This window comes from Eumetopias jubatus, unplaced genomic scaffold (assembly GCF_037043125.1).
Source record: "Eumetopias jubatus isolate StellerSeaLion01/CBP00866 unplaced genomic scaffold, mEumJub1_p1.0 scaffold_2, whole genome shotgun sequence".
Taxonomy (NCBI): domain Eukaryota; kingdom Metazoa; phylum Chordata; class Mammalia; order Carnivora; family Otariidae; genus Eumetopias; species Eumetopias jubatus.
The window spans coordinates 64,399,966-64,420,727 of record NW_028274808.1 but is presented as its reverse complement, the minus strand read 5'-3'; positions in this window follow the sequence as shown (position 1 = coordinate 64,420,727).

The window sequence follows — 20,762 nt, the reverse complement described above, 5'->3', positions numbered from 1 at the left end:
GGAGTGGAAGCAGCAGGTGATGGGGTAAGGATAAAGTCACAGCCTCCTCCTTCTAAGATTCAATAAAGCTGATTTTTAAGAAAATAACTTAGCACAGGGTTCTGTACATAGTAAACTCTTGTTAAACCTAAGCTAAAATTATTAAGAATTAATAAGCAATCCTTTTCATTAGCCCTGTATTGTAATTTGAATATCAATTTCTCAAAGCCATGTTCGCATGGCAAAATATGTTATACTTGAACAAATAAAGGAAAAAAAGTAGTAAGTTTATATGGATTATAAAATAGTATACTGTATAATAATATTGAATAGTTTCAAAGTCACAAAGTGTCCCCAAAATGGTACAGAAACCATTGAAAAATGTGATTTTCCTAATAACTGTTAGGGGGTAACATAAAAGTCAACTACAAGAATTAATCACCTGCAATTAAAACACACACACACACACACACACACACACACACACATGCATGCAGGCACACATATACACATGCTGTAAAGGGCACTTTAATGAGAAAACTGTACACATGTATTCTGAAAGGCTAATATGACAAATGTCCCTTTTATAAGATACTATTAATATATCTCTTCATTTGTAGTTAATTACTCTCCATCTGGTAAAATCTCTAGGAGATTTTTTTTCTCTCAAAAGAAAATTTTGATTTGCATAAAAACAATTAGATGGTCTATAACCTACAAAAAGACTGAAAAGGATGGGGAAAGTACTGAGAAGAAAGTTTTGTTCAGCCTAAGAATATTTCAGTAATATGGAAGGAAATATTTCCAGTGGAAGGAAAATTTGAATACTGGCTGATTGTTTACAGCAAGAACAGACCAGCAAAACATAACTCCATACTAGATGGTAAAACTCTCAACGTTGGATGTTTTGCTTCATTCACCACTGATTCTCCAGCAATGACTAGTATTTATACATCATAAGTGCTGAATAACCATTTCTTGACTGAAATCACAGAATGCTGAAAAGGTCACACCTTTTAGTAATGAGAGCACTGAAATAAAAAGACAAATGAAATTTTTCTGAAATATAGTTGTCAAAAATTTCATCATTAGGCATATATATACATTTTTTAACTTAAGATCTTATGTTGAATTATGGCTCTGCTCTGGTAAGAATTTTATTAGATGTACTGAATGCAGATTTATTAGATAGATTGAGCATGTGTTAAATTTGAAGAAAAGATGAAGAATTTTTTGTCATTTGAACTTTTACATTAGAGTTTGTAAAATTGAAGATTAGCTGAAGTAATCTTTCAAGAAGGGCAATCATATGAAATTGCAATCTGATGTCTATTTACTGTCCATCTAATAATTGTTAAATTATAACTTAGGGCTGCACTGACTCTGAAAATTATACAGCATCTAGTAACAGCAGAATAGTTTGAGGCTTAAGGTTTATTAAAATATGGTATCTGGCATAATTCTTCTTCATTTTACAAGAGGGTTTTTGTAGCAAAAGAGACAGTGATGTATCATCTTTAAGCAGATACAAAACATTTTATTTACATCAAGACAACAAATATGCAGGTATGCTTAATTCACCCTAATCCTCAGGAATAAGTTAGGCTTACAAGTCGCTCTAAATCTTACTATTTTTTTAAGATTTTATGGATTTATTTTAGAGAGAGATAGAGTGAGCACACGAATGGAGGGAGGAGTAGAGGGAGAAGGAGAAAGACTTTCAAACTGACTCAACGCTGAAAGCGGAGCCCAATGCGGCACTAGATCTCACGACCCTGAGATATGACCTGAGCCTAAGAGTCGGACACTTAGCTGACCGAGCCACCCAGGTACCACTAAATCTTACTATTTTTAAAGTAAAATTTAGTAAGTAATAAAATTTAGACTAACATAGAATGTAGTGTTTAAGGGACAAATGCCATTAGAATTGCAATGTCCATCTACCATCTCTATCTCTACTATACTGGTCCGACCTGTCATCTCTCTCCCCTGAACCATGTAATAGTCTTCTCCCTGGGCTACTTGCATCCATTCTAGGCAACACTTGCCTCCCAAAACTCGTTTTTACTTCTGCAGCCAAGGAAATCTTCTCATAGTAAAATTCTCATCATTTCATTTTTGTATTTAAAATCCTTTACTAGAGTCCCATTACTCTTAGGATAAAAGCAAAATTTTAGTATGGCCTGCAAGCTCCCATAAGGCTGAGTCCCCTTCTCTCCCACGTCAGCCACCTATGCTTTCCTTAAGTCCTCTTATCTACCAACTTTTCATCTACACAGTGTATTTGCTTGGGTACTTCCTCTGCCTAGAATACATTACCCTCCTTTTTCGACTAATTAACTCCTATTCAACTTCAATGTTAGCTCCCAACATGGTCTTGTGTATCTCATTTGTATCGCTTTGTTATACACATTGATGTGTTTATCGTACACACACACACACACACACACACACTATATATATATATATAGTGTAGTATGTAAGGTAGAGTATATATAACTGTACATATTATATTTTATAATCCTCTCTACCTTTCCTTTACTCATTTTATTAATCTGTGCCCATCTTCCACTGCACAGTGCTCTCTAGGGAAATGAACGGATATCTAAAGGGACCATGATTTGGTAGAAATTTTAATGCCTTTACGATTACCTTTCTAGCATTTTGTAGCTATTAAGCATTTCATTGCCAATGGAATGTTTATCTGTGAATTTTGTTCTTGGGTCCATTTTAATGACTTTCATAGAAAAAGAAGAGAAAACATATGTTTTATCTAAAGTTCTAATTATACAACACATATCATCTTTTGTAGGTGGTATGCATGATTGAGTCCCAAGAGAGAAAACTGAAGCTGGCAAATGATTTAATTCTGTTTACATTCAGGGAATTTGTAATGATACTAAAAATAGAATTTCAAGAAGCTGTGACATAGTCCTTAGCTAAAATACATTAATTTGACACAAGACTTAAAAATAATAGTATTTCGTGAATTGTGTTGTAGCAATATATAAAGAAGCTGACAAATCTAAGGAACAACAATCTATTTTATTTATAGAAAATCTTTAAGACTATATTGTCATGTTCTTAGCAGCATTTAGCACATTTGATGGTGCAAAAAATCTAATCACCTTCCCAAAGAAGTATCATAATTCAGCACTGTTCATTATAGGAACTTCATTTAAAAACTACCATGGAAATAAATAACTTTGAAGTGATTTTACTTGGGGATTCTATTTTGTAAAATCTGAGGATTACCTTATGATCCCTCTTCTGTGCCCTCAAACTGAAGTTTGTTCATTTGCCCATATACTCCCTACCATGGAATTAGTTGTAGCTCGTGCACATAATCGGTATACTCTTGGACCTTACTACATACCAAAAATTAAGCTCAGAGGTAGAGAGAAAATGATGAGCAAAAAAGAGATACAATCTCTGCCTTCATGGAGCTTCCAGTCTACACAAGTAGATTTATATTCATCAAACTTAATTTCACACAATATGTATATATATTAATATATAAATATACATATAAATATTAATTTTACTAATAAATGTATAGCAAAACTTTATCCCATTAATGTTCCCACACAATATTTACAAAAATAAAATCACCTTAAGGTTTGAGTAATACATAAATAAATTTCAAAAAGCAAAAATCTTCTGAGGTAGATGTACAGGAAGGTTAAAAAAGCCATATGTATAACTGAAAAAAGCAATCTGCAAAGAATTGCATAATAAGCTCATTTCTTTTGCAAAGAAAACCTTTCTCTTTCTCTCCCTCCCTCTCTTTCCTCTTTTTTCTTTTCCTTTCCTTCCTTCCTTTTTTCTTTCTTTCTTTCTTTCTTTCTTTCTTTCTTTCTTTCTTTCTTTCTTTCTTTCTTTCTTTCTTCCTTTCTCTTCTTTCTTTCTTCTTTCTTTCTTTCTTTTCTGTATTTCCATAATATACAATATACACATATTTTAGTAATACATGTAGATTTATAAAACTGCCTGCTGCATGAAAAAAGTTACAATACCATAAGTACCTCTGCAGAGTAGGACTGAAGAAGTTGGAGTCATTTTCTAACTTTATATACTCTTCTACTATAGGCTTTACAATAATCATGTTATTTATAATTAAATTAATTTTAAATTAAACAAAGAGGAAGTTCTCAAAGTCAACCACATAATAATGTCCAATATGTGTAGGTCAAGACTTGCTATCAGAAATGGGTAATTTGAAATTCTCCCAAATCCAGCATCATATTTTTCCTTTGAAAATATAACCCCACACTGCTTCATGCTATTCTTAATGGAGATAGAAAATAGGGGATATAACACTTCTAAAGGGCTCTTATAAAAACCCTTCATGACAAATGATAAGGTCTAAGATTTTGAAGTGACCAAGAGATCAAGGTCTAAATCTCCCATTTTTGAGCCAAAGAATTTAAGCTTGAAGTCTATTGCCCATTTAGCTTTAACTTCCCTGATATAAACAAGTTTACTTCCTATACTTTCCTTGTATTTAATATTTACTTCCAACATCTACCTTTCTCCAATTGTTTTATTATTGAATTTTAATAGGTAATATGACTATAAGGTTCAAAAACTACAAAGTTAAGGGGGAGGAGGAGCAAGATGGCGGAGGAGTAGGAGACCTAAATTTCATCTGGTCCCAGGAATTCAGCTAGATAGGGATCAAATCATTCTGAACACCTAGGAACTCAACAAGAGATCAAAGAAAAGAATAACAACAACTCTCTGAACAGAAAAGCGACCACTTTCTGGTAGGTAGGACGTGCGGAGAAGTGAATCCGAGGAGATATTCAGGAAGATAGAGGGCAGGGGAGGGGGCCTCTGTCAGCAGCTTCTGGCAAGTGACAGAGCCAGAGAGCACAAAATCAGAACTTTTAGAAGTCCGCTTACTGAGGGACGTCGCTCCAGTGGCTAAGCGTGGAGTGGAACCCTCGCTGGGACAGTGTGGTCTCAGGACCACCGGGGTCACAGAAAGACCGGGGGGTGCCTGAGTACAGCAGAGCTCCCAGGTATCAGAGCGGGGAAGCCGGCTGCAGAGACGGAGCCGAGGAGCAGGCTCTCAGTTCGGGGTTGCCATAAACTGTGATCGGTGACACAGTCAGGCCACTGCTCCTCCCAGGGACCCAACAAGCGGCAGATCTGGGGAGAGTCCCCTTCCTCCACCAGGAGGACTGGTGCGGGAGCGCACTGCAGGGATCTGCTGGGTTTAGAGACTCCACATGGGGTCAGGTGTCAGAGACAGAAAACCTCAGTCACAGGCCGGGTGAGCACGGAGTGCAGTTAGAGACCGGAGAGACGGGAGTGATTGCTTTTCTCTGGGGCCTCACTGAGGAGTCGAGTCCCCCAGGTCTTGGCTTCTCCGGGTTGGAGATTGGGAGGCCGCCATTTTCACTCTCGTCCTCAAAGTCCTACGGAAAGCTTGCAGGGAACAAAAGCTCCCGAGAGCAAACACAAGCAGATTACTTAGCCCAGACCAGGCAAGGGCGGGGCAATTCCACCTCTAGCAAAGACATCTGAGAACCATGGCAACAGGCCCCTCCTCCAGAAGATCAACAAAAACAGCCAGCCAAGACGAAGTTTCCCAATCAATGAGAATGGCAGAACTACAGACTAGGGGAATAGAGCACATAGAATTCATGGGGTTTTTCCCCGATTCTTTAGTCTTTCAAAGTTAATTTTTTTAATTTTCTTTTTTTTCTTTTTCTATATATTTTTTGAATTTTTCTTTTTCCCTTTTTCAACCAACATCTTATCAATCCCTTTTCTAAAAATCTTTTTTTATTTTTCATTTTTAGAGTCATATTCTATCCCTTCATAGTAGTTAACCTTATTTTTGGTATATATATATATATATATATATAATTTCTACTCTCCTTAAAATTTTGGGATACAGTTTCTTCTAACAGACCAAAATATATCCTAAATCTCTAGTGTATGGCTTTGTTCTAGTTTCCTGCCTGATCACATTCTCTCCCCCCCTTTTTTTTAAGTCTCTTCTTTCTTTTTTCAACCAACATCTTATCAATTCCTTTTATAAAATCTTTTATAATTTTCATCTTTACAGTCATATTCCATCCCTTCATTGTATTTGCCCTTATTTTTATACATATATAAGTTTTCTTTCCTTAAAATTTTGGGAGTCAGTTTCTTCTAACAGACCAAATACTCCCAGAATCTAGTGTGTGGCACTGATCTATTCACCAGCCTGATCATATTTGATCATAATCTTTTTTCTATTTTATCGTTTTCTATTTCTTTTTTTTATCATTTTCTTTTTCTTTTTTTTTTCTTTTTTCTTTCTTTCCCCTTCTTTTCCCCTGATTTCAGGTATTTTCTCATTTGTTTACTATATATTTTTGGGGTGGTCATTGTTACCCTGTTAGCATTTTGTCCTCTCATTCATCTATTCTTCTCTAGACAAAATGACAAGACAGAAAAAATCACCTCAAAAAAAAGAAAAAGAGGCAGTACCAACTACCAGAGACCTAATCAATACAGACATTACTAAGATGTCAGAACTAGAGTTCAGATTGATGATTACAAAGATACTAGCTGGGCTTGAAAAAAGCATGGAAGATACTAAGGAAACACTTTCTGGAAAAATAAAGGAACTAAAATCTAACCAAGTCGAACTCAAAAAGCCTATTAATGAAGTGCAGTAAAAAATGGAGGCTCTAACTGCTGGGATAAATGAGGCAGAAGAGAGACTGAGTGATATAGAAGACCAAATGATGGAGAATAAAGAAGCTGAGAAAAAGAGAGATAAACAACTACTGGATCACGAGGGCAGAATTCGAGAGATAAGTGATGCCACAAGACAAAACAATATTAGAATAATTGGGATCCCAGAAGAAGAGGAAGAGAGAGAGGGGCAGAAGGTATAATGGAGCAAATTATAGCAGAGAACTTCCCTAATTTGGGGAAGGAAACAGGCATCAAAATCCAGGAGGCACAGAGAACCCCTCTCAAAATCAATAAAAATAGGTCAACACCCCAACATCTAATAGTAAAACTTATGAGTCTCAGAGACAAAGAGAATCCTGAAAGCAGCTGGGGACAAGAGATCTGTAAACAACAATGGTAGAAACATTAGATTCACAAAAGCTCTATCCCCAGAGAACTGGCAGGCCAGAAAGGACTGACATGATATATTCAGAGCACTAAATGAGAAAAATATGCAGCCAAGAATACTATATCCAGCTAGGCTGTCATTGAAAATAGAAGGAGAGATTAAAAAGCTTCCAGGAGAAACAAAAACTAAAGGAATTTGCAAACAACAAACCAGCCGTACAAGAAATATTGAAAGGAGTCCTCTAAGTAAAGAGAGAGCCTAAAAGTAATATAGACCAGAAAGGAACGCAGACAATACACAGTAACAGTCACCTTACAGGCAATACGATGGTACTAAATTCATATCTTTCAATAGTTACCCGGAATGTAAATGGGCTAAATGTTCCAATCAAAAGACACAGATTGGATAAATAAACAAGACCCATCAATACACTGTCTGCAAGAGACTCATTTTAGACCAAAATACACGTCCAGAGTGAAAGTGAGGGGGTGGAAAACAATTTACCATGCTAATGGACACCAAAAGAAAGCTGGGGTGGCAATCCTTATATCAGATAAGTTAGAGTTTAAACCAAAGACTATAATAAGAGATGAGGAAGGACACTACATCATACTTGAAGGGTCTATCCAACAAGAAGATCTAACAATTGTAAATATCTATGCCCCTAACATGGGAACAGCCAATTATATAAGCCAATTAATAACAAAATCAAAGAAACACATCGACAACAATACAATAATAGTGGGGGACTTTAACACCCCCCTCACCAAAATGGACAGATAATCTAAGCAAAATTTCAACAAGGAAATAAAGACTTTAAATGACACACTGGACCAAATGGACTTCACAGATATATTCAGAACATTCCTTCCCAAAGCAACAGAATACAAATTCTTCTTTAGTGCCTGCCCATGGAACATTCTCCAGAATAGATCACATCCTAGGTCACAAAACAGGTCTCAACTGGTACCAAAAGATTGGGATCATTCCCTGCATATTTTCAGACCACAAAGCTTTGAAACTAGAACTCAATAACAAGAGGAAAGTCAGAAAGAACTCAAATGCATGCAGGCTAAAGAGCATTCTACTAAAGAATGAATGGGTCAACCAGGAAATTAAAAACTTAAAAAATTCATGGAAACAAATGAACATGAAAAGACAACTGTTCGAAATCTTTGGGATACAGCAAAGGCAGTCCTAAGAGGAAAGTATGTAGCAATACAAGCCTTTCTCAAGAAACGAGAAAGGTCTGAAATATACAACTTAACCCTACACCTAAAGAAGCTGGAGAAAGAACAGCAAATAAAGCCTAAACCCAGCAGGAGAAGAGAAATAATAAAGATCAGAGCAGAAATCAATGAAATAGAAACCAAAAGAACAGTAGAACAGAGCAACGAAACTAGGAGCTGGTTCTTTGAAAGAATTAATAAGATTGATAAAGCCCTGGCCAAACTTATCAAAAAGAAAAGAGAAATGACCCAAATAAATAAAATCCTGAATGAAAGAGGAGAGATCACAACCAACACCAAAGCAATACAATTATAAGAACATATTATGAGCAACTATATGCCAGCAGATTAGATAATCTGGAAGAAATGGATGCATTCCTAGAAATGTATAAGCTACAAAATCTGAACCACGAAGAATTAGAAAACGTGAACAGACCTATAACCACTAAGGAAGTTGAAGCAGTCATCAAAAATCTCCCAACAAACAAGAGCCTAGGGCCAGATGGCTTCCCAGTGGAATTCTACCAAACATTTAAAGAAGAATTAATACCTATTCTACTGAAACTGTTCCAAAAAAAATAGAAATGGAAGGGAAACTTCCAAACTCATTTTATGAGGCCAACATTACCTTGATCCCAAAATCAGACAAAGACCCCATCAAAAAGGAGAATTACAGACCAATATCCTTGATGAACATGGATGCAAAAATTCTCAGCAAAATATTAGCCAATAGGATCCAACAGTACATTAAAAGGATTATTCACTGCGACCAAGTGGGATTTATTCCTGGGCTGCAAGGTTGGTTTAACATCTGCAAATCAATCAATGTGACACAATACATTAATAAAAGAAAGAACAAGAACCATACGATCCTCTCAATAGATGCAGAAAAAGCATTTGACAAAGTACAGCATCCTTTCTTGATCAAAACTCTTCAGAATATAGGGATAGAGGGTACATACCTCAATATCATAAAAGCCATCTATGAAAAACCCACAGCGAATATCATTCTCAATGGGGAAAAACCGAGAGCTTTCCCCCTAAAGTCAGGAACGTGGCAGGGATGTCCACTATCACCATTGCTATTCAATATAGTATTAAAAGGCCTAGCCACAGCAATTAGATAACAAAAAGAAATAAAAGGCATCCGAATCAGCAAAGAAGAAGTCGAACTCTCACTCTTTGCAGATGATATGATACTTTATGTGGAAAACCCAAAGACTCCACCCCAAAACTGCTAGAACTCATACAGGAATTCAGTAAAATGGCAGAATACAAAATCAATGCACAGAAATCAGTGGCATTCCTAGACACCAAAAACAAGACAGAAGAAAGAGAAATTAAGGCATCGATCCCATTTACAATTGCTCCCAAAATCATAAGATACCTAGGAATAAATCTAACCAAACAGGAAAAGAATCTGTACTCAGAAAACTATAGAATACTCATGAAAGAAATTGAGGAAGACACAAAGACATGGAAAAACGTTCCATGCTCATGGATTGGAAGAACAAATATTGTGACGATGTCAATGCTACCTAGAGCAATCTACACATTCAATGCAATCCTCATCAAAATACCATCCACTTTTTTCAAAGAAATGGAACAAATAATCCTAAAATTTGTATGGAACCAGAAAAGACCCCGAATAGCCAGAGGAATATTGAAAAAGAAAAGAAAAGCTGGCGGCATCACAATTCCGGACTCCCAGCTCTATTACAAAGCTGTCATCACCAAGACAGTATGGTACTGGCACAAAAACAGACACATAGATCAATGGAACAGAATAGAGAGCCCAGAAATGGACCCTCAACTCTAGGGTCAACTAATCTTTGAGAAAGCAGAAAAGAATGTCCAATGGAAAAAAGTCTGTTCAACAAATGGTGTTGGGAAAATTGGACAGCCACATGCCAAAGAATGAAACTGGACCATTTCCTTAACACCACACACAAAAGTAGACTCAAAATGGTTGAAAGACCTAAATGTGATACAGGAGTCCCTCAAAATCCTAGAGGAGAACACAGGCAGCAACCTCTTCGACCTCAGCCGCAGCAACTTCTTCCTAGAAACATCGCCAAAGGCAAGGGAAGCAAGGGCAAAAGTGAACTATTGGGATTTCATCAAGATAAAAAGCTTTTGCACAGCAAAAGAAACAGTCCACAAAACCAAAAGACAACTGACAGAATGGGAGAAGATATTTGCAAATGACATACCAGATAAAGGGCTAGTATCCAAAATCTAGAAAGAACTTATCAAACTCAACACCCAAAGAACAAATGATCCAATCAAGAAATGGGCAGAAGACATGAACAGACATTTTTCCAAAGAAGACGTCCAAATGGCCAACAGACACATGAAAAAGTGCTCAACATCATTCGGCATCAGGGGAATCCAAATGAAAACCTCAGTTTCATACCTCCTCACACGAGTCAGAATGGCTAAAATTAATAAGCAGGAAATGATGGATGTTGGTGGAGATGCGAAGGGGAACCCTCCCACACTTTTGGTGGGAATGCAAGCTGTTGCAGACACTCTGGAAAACAATATGGAGGTTCCTCAAAAAGTTGAAAATAGAGCTACCCTACAACCCAGCAATTGCACTACTGGGTATTTACCATAAAGATACAAATGTAGGGATCCGAAGGGGTATGTGCACCCCAATGTTTAGAGCATCAATGTCCACAATAGCCAAACTATGGAAAGATCCAAGATGTCCATCAACAGATGAATGGATAAAGATGTGCTATATATACACCATGGAATATTATGCAGCCATTATAAAAAAATGAAATCTTGCCATTTGCAATGACGTGGATGGAACTAGAGGGTATTATGATAAGCAAAATAAGTCAATCAGAGAAAGACATGTATCATATGATCTCACTGATATGAGGAATTCTTAATCTCAGGAAACTAATTGAGGGTTGCTGGAGCGGTGGGGGGTGGGAGGGATGGGGTGGCTGGGTGATAGACTTTGGGGATGGTATGTGCTATGGTGAGCGCTGTGAATTGTAGAAGACTGATGAATCACAGACCTGTACTTCTGAAACAAATAATACATTATATTTTAAAAAAGAAAAAAAAAGTAGGAAGGGAAAAATGAAGGGGGGGAAATCAGAGGAGGAGACGAACCATGAAAGACTATGGACTCTGAGAAACAAACCGAGGGTTCTAGAGGGAAGGGGGGTGGGGGAAGGGGGTAGCCTGGTGATGGGTATTAAAGCGGGCAGGTATTGAATTGAGCACTGGGTGTTATACTCAAACAATGAATCATGGAACGTTACATCAAAAACTAATGATGTAATGTATGGTGATTAACATAACATGATAAAATTTAAAAAAACAACTAAAAAGTTAAAAAGCAGTATACATTGAAAAACTCACCTCACATCCCTGTTCCCATCCACCCAGTGTCTCCCCATTCACTCTAGGTAATCACACCTTATTTTCTTATATTCTTCATGAGATGCTATACACAAAATAGTCAAATATGAAAGTATAGAGTTACCCCTTTTGATACCTAAGATAACATGCTATACTGTTCATACAATTTTAAAACTTTATTTGAAACAACAAAACTTGGAATCCTGTCCATTTTAAAACAACGACCACTTCTCCATTCCCTTATCCATAGTGTTTTAATATAGGGATGCACCATAATTTATTTAACCTGTGACCTATTGATGGACAGTTGGCTTATTTCAAATCTTTTGTTATTAAAAACAATGTTAAAATGAAAAACTTAGTGCCATGCCATTCTTTGATTGTCTAATTTATCTCTAAGTTAAATACTCAAAAGAGGGATTACTGAGTCAATTTACAACCTTAAGAGTTATTGACATGTTATCCTCTATAGGGAATGTTCAAACTTATATTCCATCATGAAGACAGGAGAACGCCTGTTTCCCCACAGCTTCACCAAAAGAGTGTATTATCAACCTTTGAGTTCTCCCAATGCTATGTATGAAAAATATGTCAAAGAACTCTTTGTTCAAATGCTTTGTTCTCTGATCCACTGAGATGTTGTTCTATTTCTTTACAGCCTTTTGTCTGTTATAAGAGTAGAAAAATTCTCCCCAGTTTGTTATCTGCCTTTTTGCTTTGTTTATGGGATTTCCTTCTTTGTACAATTTTCTAATTTTTACGTGGTCAAAACCATCAATCTTTTCTTTCAGTCTTCTCCATTTTGAATCAGAGTTAGAAAAGCCTTCTCACTCCAAGGTTATAAAGGAAATATCCTATGTTTTCTCTCAACATTTTTACTGTCACATTTTTTACATATATATCTTTAACAGTATTCCAGGCTGATGTCATAAGCCAGACACTGTGCTGGGTGATGGAGCACTGACAAGATACAGGTAACTGTCATCATAGAATATAATATATAGCAGAGGAGAAAGCCAATCATAACCCTGATTTAAATAAAGTGCAACGAACTTCATGAGAAATAAAGTTCATGGTTTTATGACAGCATACACCAGGAGGATTTAATCAAGTGTGGAGGAGGGGTAAAAATACTTTCACCAAAAAAGTGACATTTAAACAGAGGCAGGAAAGAAAATTACTGCTTATTAGTCAACTGAAAGAGAAAGAAAGAAGCAGGAAGGAAGAGTGCTCCAAGAAGAAGTTCCTTTGTAGAAGGTTCCAACCAGTTGTGGGGAATTTTATAAGTCAGGTATGGAGTCCGGAGAGTAATGGGAAACCATTAGGAATGGAAAAACAGGTTCAGATATAGATATTTGCTCAGTAACAATTGGGGCAGAGACTCACTAAAATGTAAAGCTGGTTTATTCAACAATACAATAGTCTCTCCAGAAACAAATTTCTGTATAGTTTCCAATTTTCTCATAAACTGCTCTTTAGTTTCCATTTACAGTTTCTGTCTCTTCCCACCACGCACTGATTGTATAAAATTGCAAGATTTGATTTGAAATAAACTAAGAAAAATAACATCTCCAGCGAATATTATCTATATATTTTTACTACACACTTTACTTCAATCTTTTTACTACACACTTTACTTCAACCTTTCCCTGTTACCTATTTGCTGGTTGGGAATCAACTCTTAGCTTCCACAACAAAGAGGAAGTCACTCTTCCTTTCTACCAAGAGTTACACCACCATTGTTAAGTTACATACACAAAAGGATACAATCTGCTCTGAAGAAAGCAATGAAAAAGGTTATCCCAAAGCTAAACAGCAGCCAGAAGTTTGCTTAGCCTACTGACAGAAAGCAAAACCTTCCACAGAAATTAGTTGGTTTAAAACTCAGTATAGAATGATATCCTCAAGCACAGACATAATCAAACATTACTCTTTTGGCAGTATGGCTCTGGAAGGAACAATGGACTTTTTGATGTTGAGCTGACCATCTGGCATACACAAGAGAGAATTGAGCCTGAACCAAACTGTCCCTTTTGTCTTAAGCTAGCCACAATGCCTGGGAGACAGCCGAAGCTTCTTAGTAATTATGAACTAGACACTAACACTAATACCCAAACTGGTATGGAGTATGTTGTATAAAAATGTTAGCATAGCAAGATGATAAAAGTTCTGTGCATGGATGCAGTGATGGTAGCACAAGTGAGAGTACTCAGTGCCACTGAACTGGATACATAAAAATGAGGAGAATGGTAAATTTTATGTGTGTGTTTTACCACAATACTTAAAAAATACAAATTAAATTAAAAAGCAAAATAAAATTTAAAAATCATATTGGTATTAAACAGTATAAGTCATTCTTGGGGCGCCTGGGTGGCTCAGTCATTAAGCGTCTGCCTTCGGCTCAGGTCATGATCCCAGGGTCCTGGGATGGAGCCCCGCATCAGGCTCCCTGCTCCGCGGGAAGCCTGCTTCTCCCTCTCCCACTCCCCCTGCTTGTGTTCCCTCTCTTGCTGTGTCTCTCTCTGTCAAATAAATAAATAAAATCTTTAAAAAAATAAAATCTTTTAAAAAAATAAAATCTTTAAAAAAAATAAAATAAATAAAATGTTTAAAAAAAATAAAATAATTCCAGAGCCATACTGCCAAAAGAGTAATGTTTGATTTTGTCTGAGCTTAAGGATACCATTTTATACTGAGTTTTAAACCAGTATAGATTATAAACCAGTATCAGTCATTCTAAACAAATTTTGTTGCCTTCATAAATTCTTTAAGAATTATATTTAGATAACCAGGATGAGTGTTAAGAACAAGCAAAAATACCAGATAAATCTTCACTTTGAGGCTTATTTCTGTTTGGATTTGCTTTATGTTTCATTAGCATGCTAAATTAGTTTGATTAAGGCTCTAATGCTGATATTATATGATAAACATGGCACATTAAGGCATTTGGGTGAATGCTTATTTTATTGAATTTAGCTTTTATTTAAATAACAAAAATATTGCAATTACTATATTCAATAACCTCATTAGGAAAATTTCTTTCCAAGGTTAATCAATCTCTAAGTTCTGCACAGTGCAAAACGGTCTTATCTAATGTTGCCATGTATTAGCACAACAGGTTTTACTATAGAACAATCTACCCTTTGAAATAACATTACATCCTTTGAGACATATGGATTGTTGAAAAAAAATGTATTTCAACAATTAAATGTCATGCTTGCTTTCATGTTACCTGAGTCTCAGTTCTTCTAAAGGAAGACCTATTTATACAGATCTTTGCTACTAACTCTGGGGAGATATAAATATGAAACTTTTCCTCATTGAGGTGAGAATATACCCAGATGACTTACAAAAATAAGTCACTTATTTTCAGGGAAAATAAATACTAAAATTCCTTTTATATTTCAGGAGGTAGTAGGACTAGTTACAAAAAATATATATTTAAGGCCATATCTACATTTCCTTGCAATAGTCTGTTATTTTAGCTGAGGGCTTAATAGGACAAATGTTGATTTCTGGTTTCAATAATCTTTGAAAACATTGAGTAATCCTGAAGCCCCACAGCCACCAAAGTGAATAATGTGCCTAACTATTGTCCAGGATCTCCTCTAGAATAGAAAAATTGCTGCCATTGATTGTTGTATTAGTATATGGCTCTCCCTTCAGAACCTTGCCATCCTAAAAGAATTTTTATCATTGTTAATCAGGCTCTATGTGACCCAGTTGTATGAAATTCTGAGAAAAGATACTTTGCTCACTCCTAACTTCTTGCTATCAACTGTCATTCAAGCAGCTATCCACTCTACAGGCCAGTTGCATTTATTGGTACTTGTTTGGAAGGAAATCTTTTGCCTTCTCTGTCTCTACTGTCACATCCTTCTTAAAACAGGAAACAGCATGATCTAAGAAAAGAAAGAGTTCTCTCACTTCTAATTAAAAACTAGGATTTGCTCAGATCTATACCTTTATAGACTTTCTTAGTAGGAGAAGCCCACATGAGTAAAACCCTCAGGGAAATGGTGAGCTATTTAGGGACTCTTAGGTTTTAGCTAAATTAAAGATCTCAGAAGAGTTCATTCTCATCTCCTACCATTTAATTACTTACATATTATCAGTTTCTTATAATACAAGAGATATTCTCCAATACCTTACCGGTGGACAGGCCCTTGAAATTATGTGACTAAATCTCAGTACTAGGAGGGAGAGTATATATCTAAAGGCATTATCAAGGATCAGGATGCCTCAGCGTGTCAAAAGTAAGTTTTGTGTTTGTAAAACAATATATAAAGAAGTTTTTATTAAAAATGATTGGAAATGGTTTCAAATTGCCTTAAACTATGACTGAAGAAATCATCATTTGAGTGTAAATGCATGTTATACCCCCTTCTAATCTTAAACTCCCAGCATCTGACCATCATTTATGGATACTGGATATATATGTGCATTGGAAAATATGCCCCATAGTTCTGGTATTTCCATACACTTGAGCAAAGGGCTTTGACGGTTTTGTTCCAGGACATTTGCAAACCTGCTTTGGGTCAGGGTACAAATCTGCTTCTATACTAGGGTAATAAAGTTCTCCCTCCTCTCCTGGGGCTATTCCAGGTTAATAAAGAGAGTGTCTCCTCTGGGCCAGAGGGCAGACTGGTTTCCAGGGCAGGATATGGATAATGTCCCTCTCAGAAGTGGAGGATGAGCAGGTTTAGGAGCAGTTCCGTTATTAGTCAGGGACTTCCTGAGCTCCTCAGCTGTGACACAGAACCACTGTGCATACACTATCTACTTGTGCCTCCTCCCCATCAGGAACTGATACGGACAGGAAGCCCATGCTGCCTGCTGTTCTGTGAGGAGTAAACTGTCTATACCGTTTGGGCTTCTTGTCTTCTTACTGGTTAATTGATAGAAACCTGACAATCCTACCTAGCAGCAGCAATGGTTGCTAATGTTAAGACCTGCCTAAGTGCTTGACAGTGTAGATCTTAATTATGGGTAAGTCAAAAGAAATTAATACAAAATTAAGCAATAAAAATAAAGCATAGTCTTTTAAAATTACTAGTCACAATTCTTTCATATAATAAAAGGAATTATGTTATGATTATTTTCACCAACGTAGATCTATTCAACTTTCTTGATGGCCAAGAGCTTGTACTGCCTGTCAGTTTCCATATCTTTTCTGACTCTGATTCTAGAAATAGAAAATACCTAATCTAACATAAATTACTGTAAATGGCAATCATTTTTAGCACTATAAAGCCCTTCAGAATACCCAGATTGAGTATGGATTCAAAAAGTATGAATGTTTTCTCATTAAGGGCCATTTTCAGCACTCCAGAAGCAAAGTCAGTGAACAAGGCACACTCAAAACTAGGAGGCTGAGAGTTTTATTTTAGGAAAAAGGGCACTGTATAGAATTCAAATCTGACTTTTGAATGCCTACAGCCCTGGAAATTATTTCTCCCTGTTTTTGCTACATTTTGTTGTGCTTCTTACATATGTCCAAGTATATATAGAAAATACTTTCTCAAAAGAAAAGTTTTTAGAATGAATATAGGAAGGTGTCAAATTCTTGATTACTGAGCTCCATCTTCATATGTAATCCTAATATATCAAAATAATAAATCTTTCTCCTTCAGTTTTGAAGCATAGGTTTAGGCTTTTAAGGGCTTGGGGTTCATTATTTACTGAGATGGTTACTTGGGCATGTCCCTTGAAATCACAGAACTTGTCGTGTTTTTAGTATCAAGAAGCAACAGAGTTTTATTTTTCTTATTTTGTTTGTTTTCTTTCCAACACTTGGCAAATTGTCTTTATCCTCAATGGTCAGCTGACCTCAGGGTTGACAAGCAAAGTTATATAGTTCTCTTAGCATACTGAAAAGAATTATATTTGGTGGTAGTGATTAGATCCTTAGTGATTTTCACTATTTCCTTCAATATGCAATATAATCAAGACTCAAGAGTATGGATTAAAATTCTGTGCAAAATCTTTTCATGTCACAGTTAAGTATGTCCTTTCTTAATCCTCATATAGATAGAGCTGAATCACCATTGAACACTTCTCCCTCATACTCTTTCACATATGTCAAGAGCTGATTCTTGGGGCACCTGGGTGGCTCAGACAGTTAAGCGTCTGACTCTTAGGCTCAGGTCATGATCTCAAGCTCAGGTTGTGATCTCAGAGTTTGAGCCCTGTGTTGGGCTCTGTGCTCAGTGGGGAGTCTGTTTGAGATTCTTTCCCTCTCACTTTGACCCTCCCCCTGCTCATTCGCTCTCTCTTTCTCAAATAAATAAATAAATCTTGGGGCGCCTGGGTGGCTCAGTCGTTAAGCGTCTGCCTTCGGCTCGGGTCACGATCTCAGGGTCCTGGGATCGAGCCCCACATCGGGCTCCCTGCTCACCAGGAAGCCTGCTTCTCCCTCTCCTACTCCCACTGCTTGTGTTCCCTCTCTCGCTGTGTCTCTCTCTGTCAAATAAATAAATAAAATCTTTAAAAATTAAATTAAATAAATAAATAAATAAATCTTTACAAAAAGCTGATTCTTAATCTGCATATCAGTTGATTAATCCAGCTATAAAACCAAATGTCTGTTAGAATATACATTAAAAAGTAATTACTTTTCTACAATGTGTATCACTAACATAATGTTGCACTGAGCAGTATTATTTAACAAAGAAACTTCACCAATAACATGTTCTACTTTCTGAGCATAATATTTGTAATTACTTTTGCAAATGTTTCTACAAATTTGTTGGAAATAGTGTTATTTATTTTATTTTTGCTTTGAGAAGTGCAATTTTGGGCAAAGACTCAGGGGTCTGTCCCTTCTCTATATACAATTACAGAAGTAACCAAGTTTATACTAAAAATGGGATTTTGAACTTGTTCTGAAAATCACCATTTGATATAGTTTTATAATACATAATGTATTAGAAAGTTGAGGCAAATAGATTTCTTCACATTTTTCTCTAAAACCAACTAATGCTTTAAAATATAATAAATTTTAGAATTTTAAAACACAAAACATTTAAGAAAGTTGGTAAAGGTAGATTCAACTCTAGGCATATTAAGAGTTCCTCTATCTCCCCCTAAGAAATTACTCAGAACATTGACCCACACTAGGGGCATTCAGCTACTGTGCCAATGATTTTTATCTTCCACTTGACACTTTCCTTATGAAAGGTTTCTAGACAAAATTTGAGTTTCTGAGAAAAATAAAGGGAAGATACCTCTTAACATGCTTTTCTTCAATAGAATGAATGAATTTCACTTCATGTATCGAGATGGCTTCTGTCCACGAAGTGCTGACAATCTAATGGATGTTCTACAAGGGCAGTTACCATGTTTCCTATCATGACACAGTAAACACTCAGTAAATATTTGGTGAAAAAATAAATGCTGCCATGAATCTTCCAGCACTTGTCAGCTAAAGTCCCATAAGGAGACCAGTAACATTCAGGCCAATAGTCCAGGGCTTAGCATCTGACTCCCTAAACTGAGAGCTTTGTAATTAACAAGCTGCCTTTAAAGAGCAACTGGCTCTTGTTCACATACCCAAAGAAATCTCATTTTTGTGGTCAGAAGTTCTAAAGAAGTAGTGTTAGTCATCTAAAAATTTCAGTATGCACTAGACAAAAGCCCATTTCAAAGATCCTAATGATCATGGTCCATGATGCACAAGAATGAGCTCCTTCAAAATTAGGCAACATCAATCAGAATCATCAACAAAATTAAAATATCAGGAAACTGAGATCAAGACATAATAAGGAATAGCTAATGCTCCCAGAGCATTATAGTGCATCATACATTAAATTGTTTGTCCTCATGACTATATTACACACAAGTTCCACTTCTTTGTGAAAAGAGAAAAGGGTAAGAGGGTAGGAAACATCATTTTCGTTTCAATTTTGTAGGGTTTTTTTTTTTCTTTTAGTGGTTTCTACCTATGGTGCCAACAAAGTATTAAACTTTAATGCCACAGCAGTATTCTAATTTCTAAAATTACTTTCAGAAACAGATTAAGGGCACTGCAGGTGGGAAGTGCATTATGACTTCACTGGGAGCATAATGTGAGAACTACCATGATAGATGAACAAATCTAGCTAATGGAAAACATCCCCTTTCACTTTTCTTAGCATCATAATATGAAATAAAGCATAATTAAATTTTTTTAAAAAACTATTTTCATTTTAATTTTTAATTACCTGGTGTCTGTCAAAATCTTGCAGTTAATTAATTTTTCACACTCACAGTCTACATCTCTTAATTATATGCTGTCATTCTACAATAAAATTTAGCAGGATACTATTAATTAATATCAAAATGTTAAGGCCATGTTCTATGAACATTTAAATAGGCTGTCATAAGAAAGGAGAAAAGCATGGTTTTAACCATTTGATATCAAATGATAAAATTCAAAATTTAGTATTTCAGAAATTCTAAAATAAGTTGTTATAGTAAACTCTAATGCACCAATATACACATCTGAAAATTCTGCTGACTATAAAAAGAAAACATTTTTCATATTTTCCTTATACTCATTCCACTAAGTTCTTTGAGAACACTATTCATGTTTTACTCATCTTTGTGCCACCAACCCCGATATCTAGCTAATTGTTTTTCATGTAACAAGCACTCATATGTTTATTGAGTAAAAAGGAAAATGTTTTTCCAAAGAAAATTTTAAATGTAAAATTTCAGGAGTCTTATGCTACTATAAAGAAGAATAATAAAAAAGTAAAAAGTGAAACGGACTTTTTATATTTTGTTTCATGGAAAATGAATATATTTAGGATATATTTAGGATATCAGAAATATTTTAACCACCTTAATAAGATAAAAATAGTGAAACTAAGTAAAGTACAAACAGCATCTTGATTATTGATTTGAGCAGCCAGAGGGATGGTGGTGTCATCTCAATGGGGAAGAACAGGGAAAGAACAAATTTGGGGATTGAAATTAAGAATTTTGTTTGTGGAAAGAATACTTTGAATTTAATATCCAAATTCCTTAGTATAATGTAGAAGGCCTTAATTCTTTTTGGTATAAATGAAGTATATATTTTATTTCTCAAAATATTAGAGAGA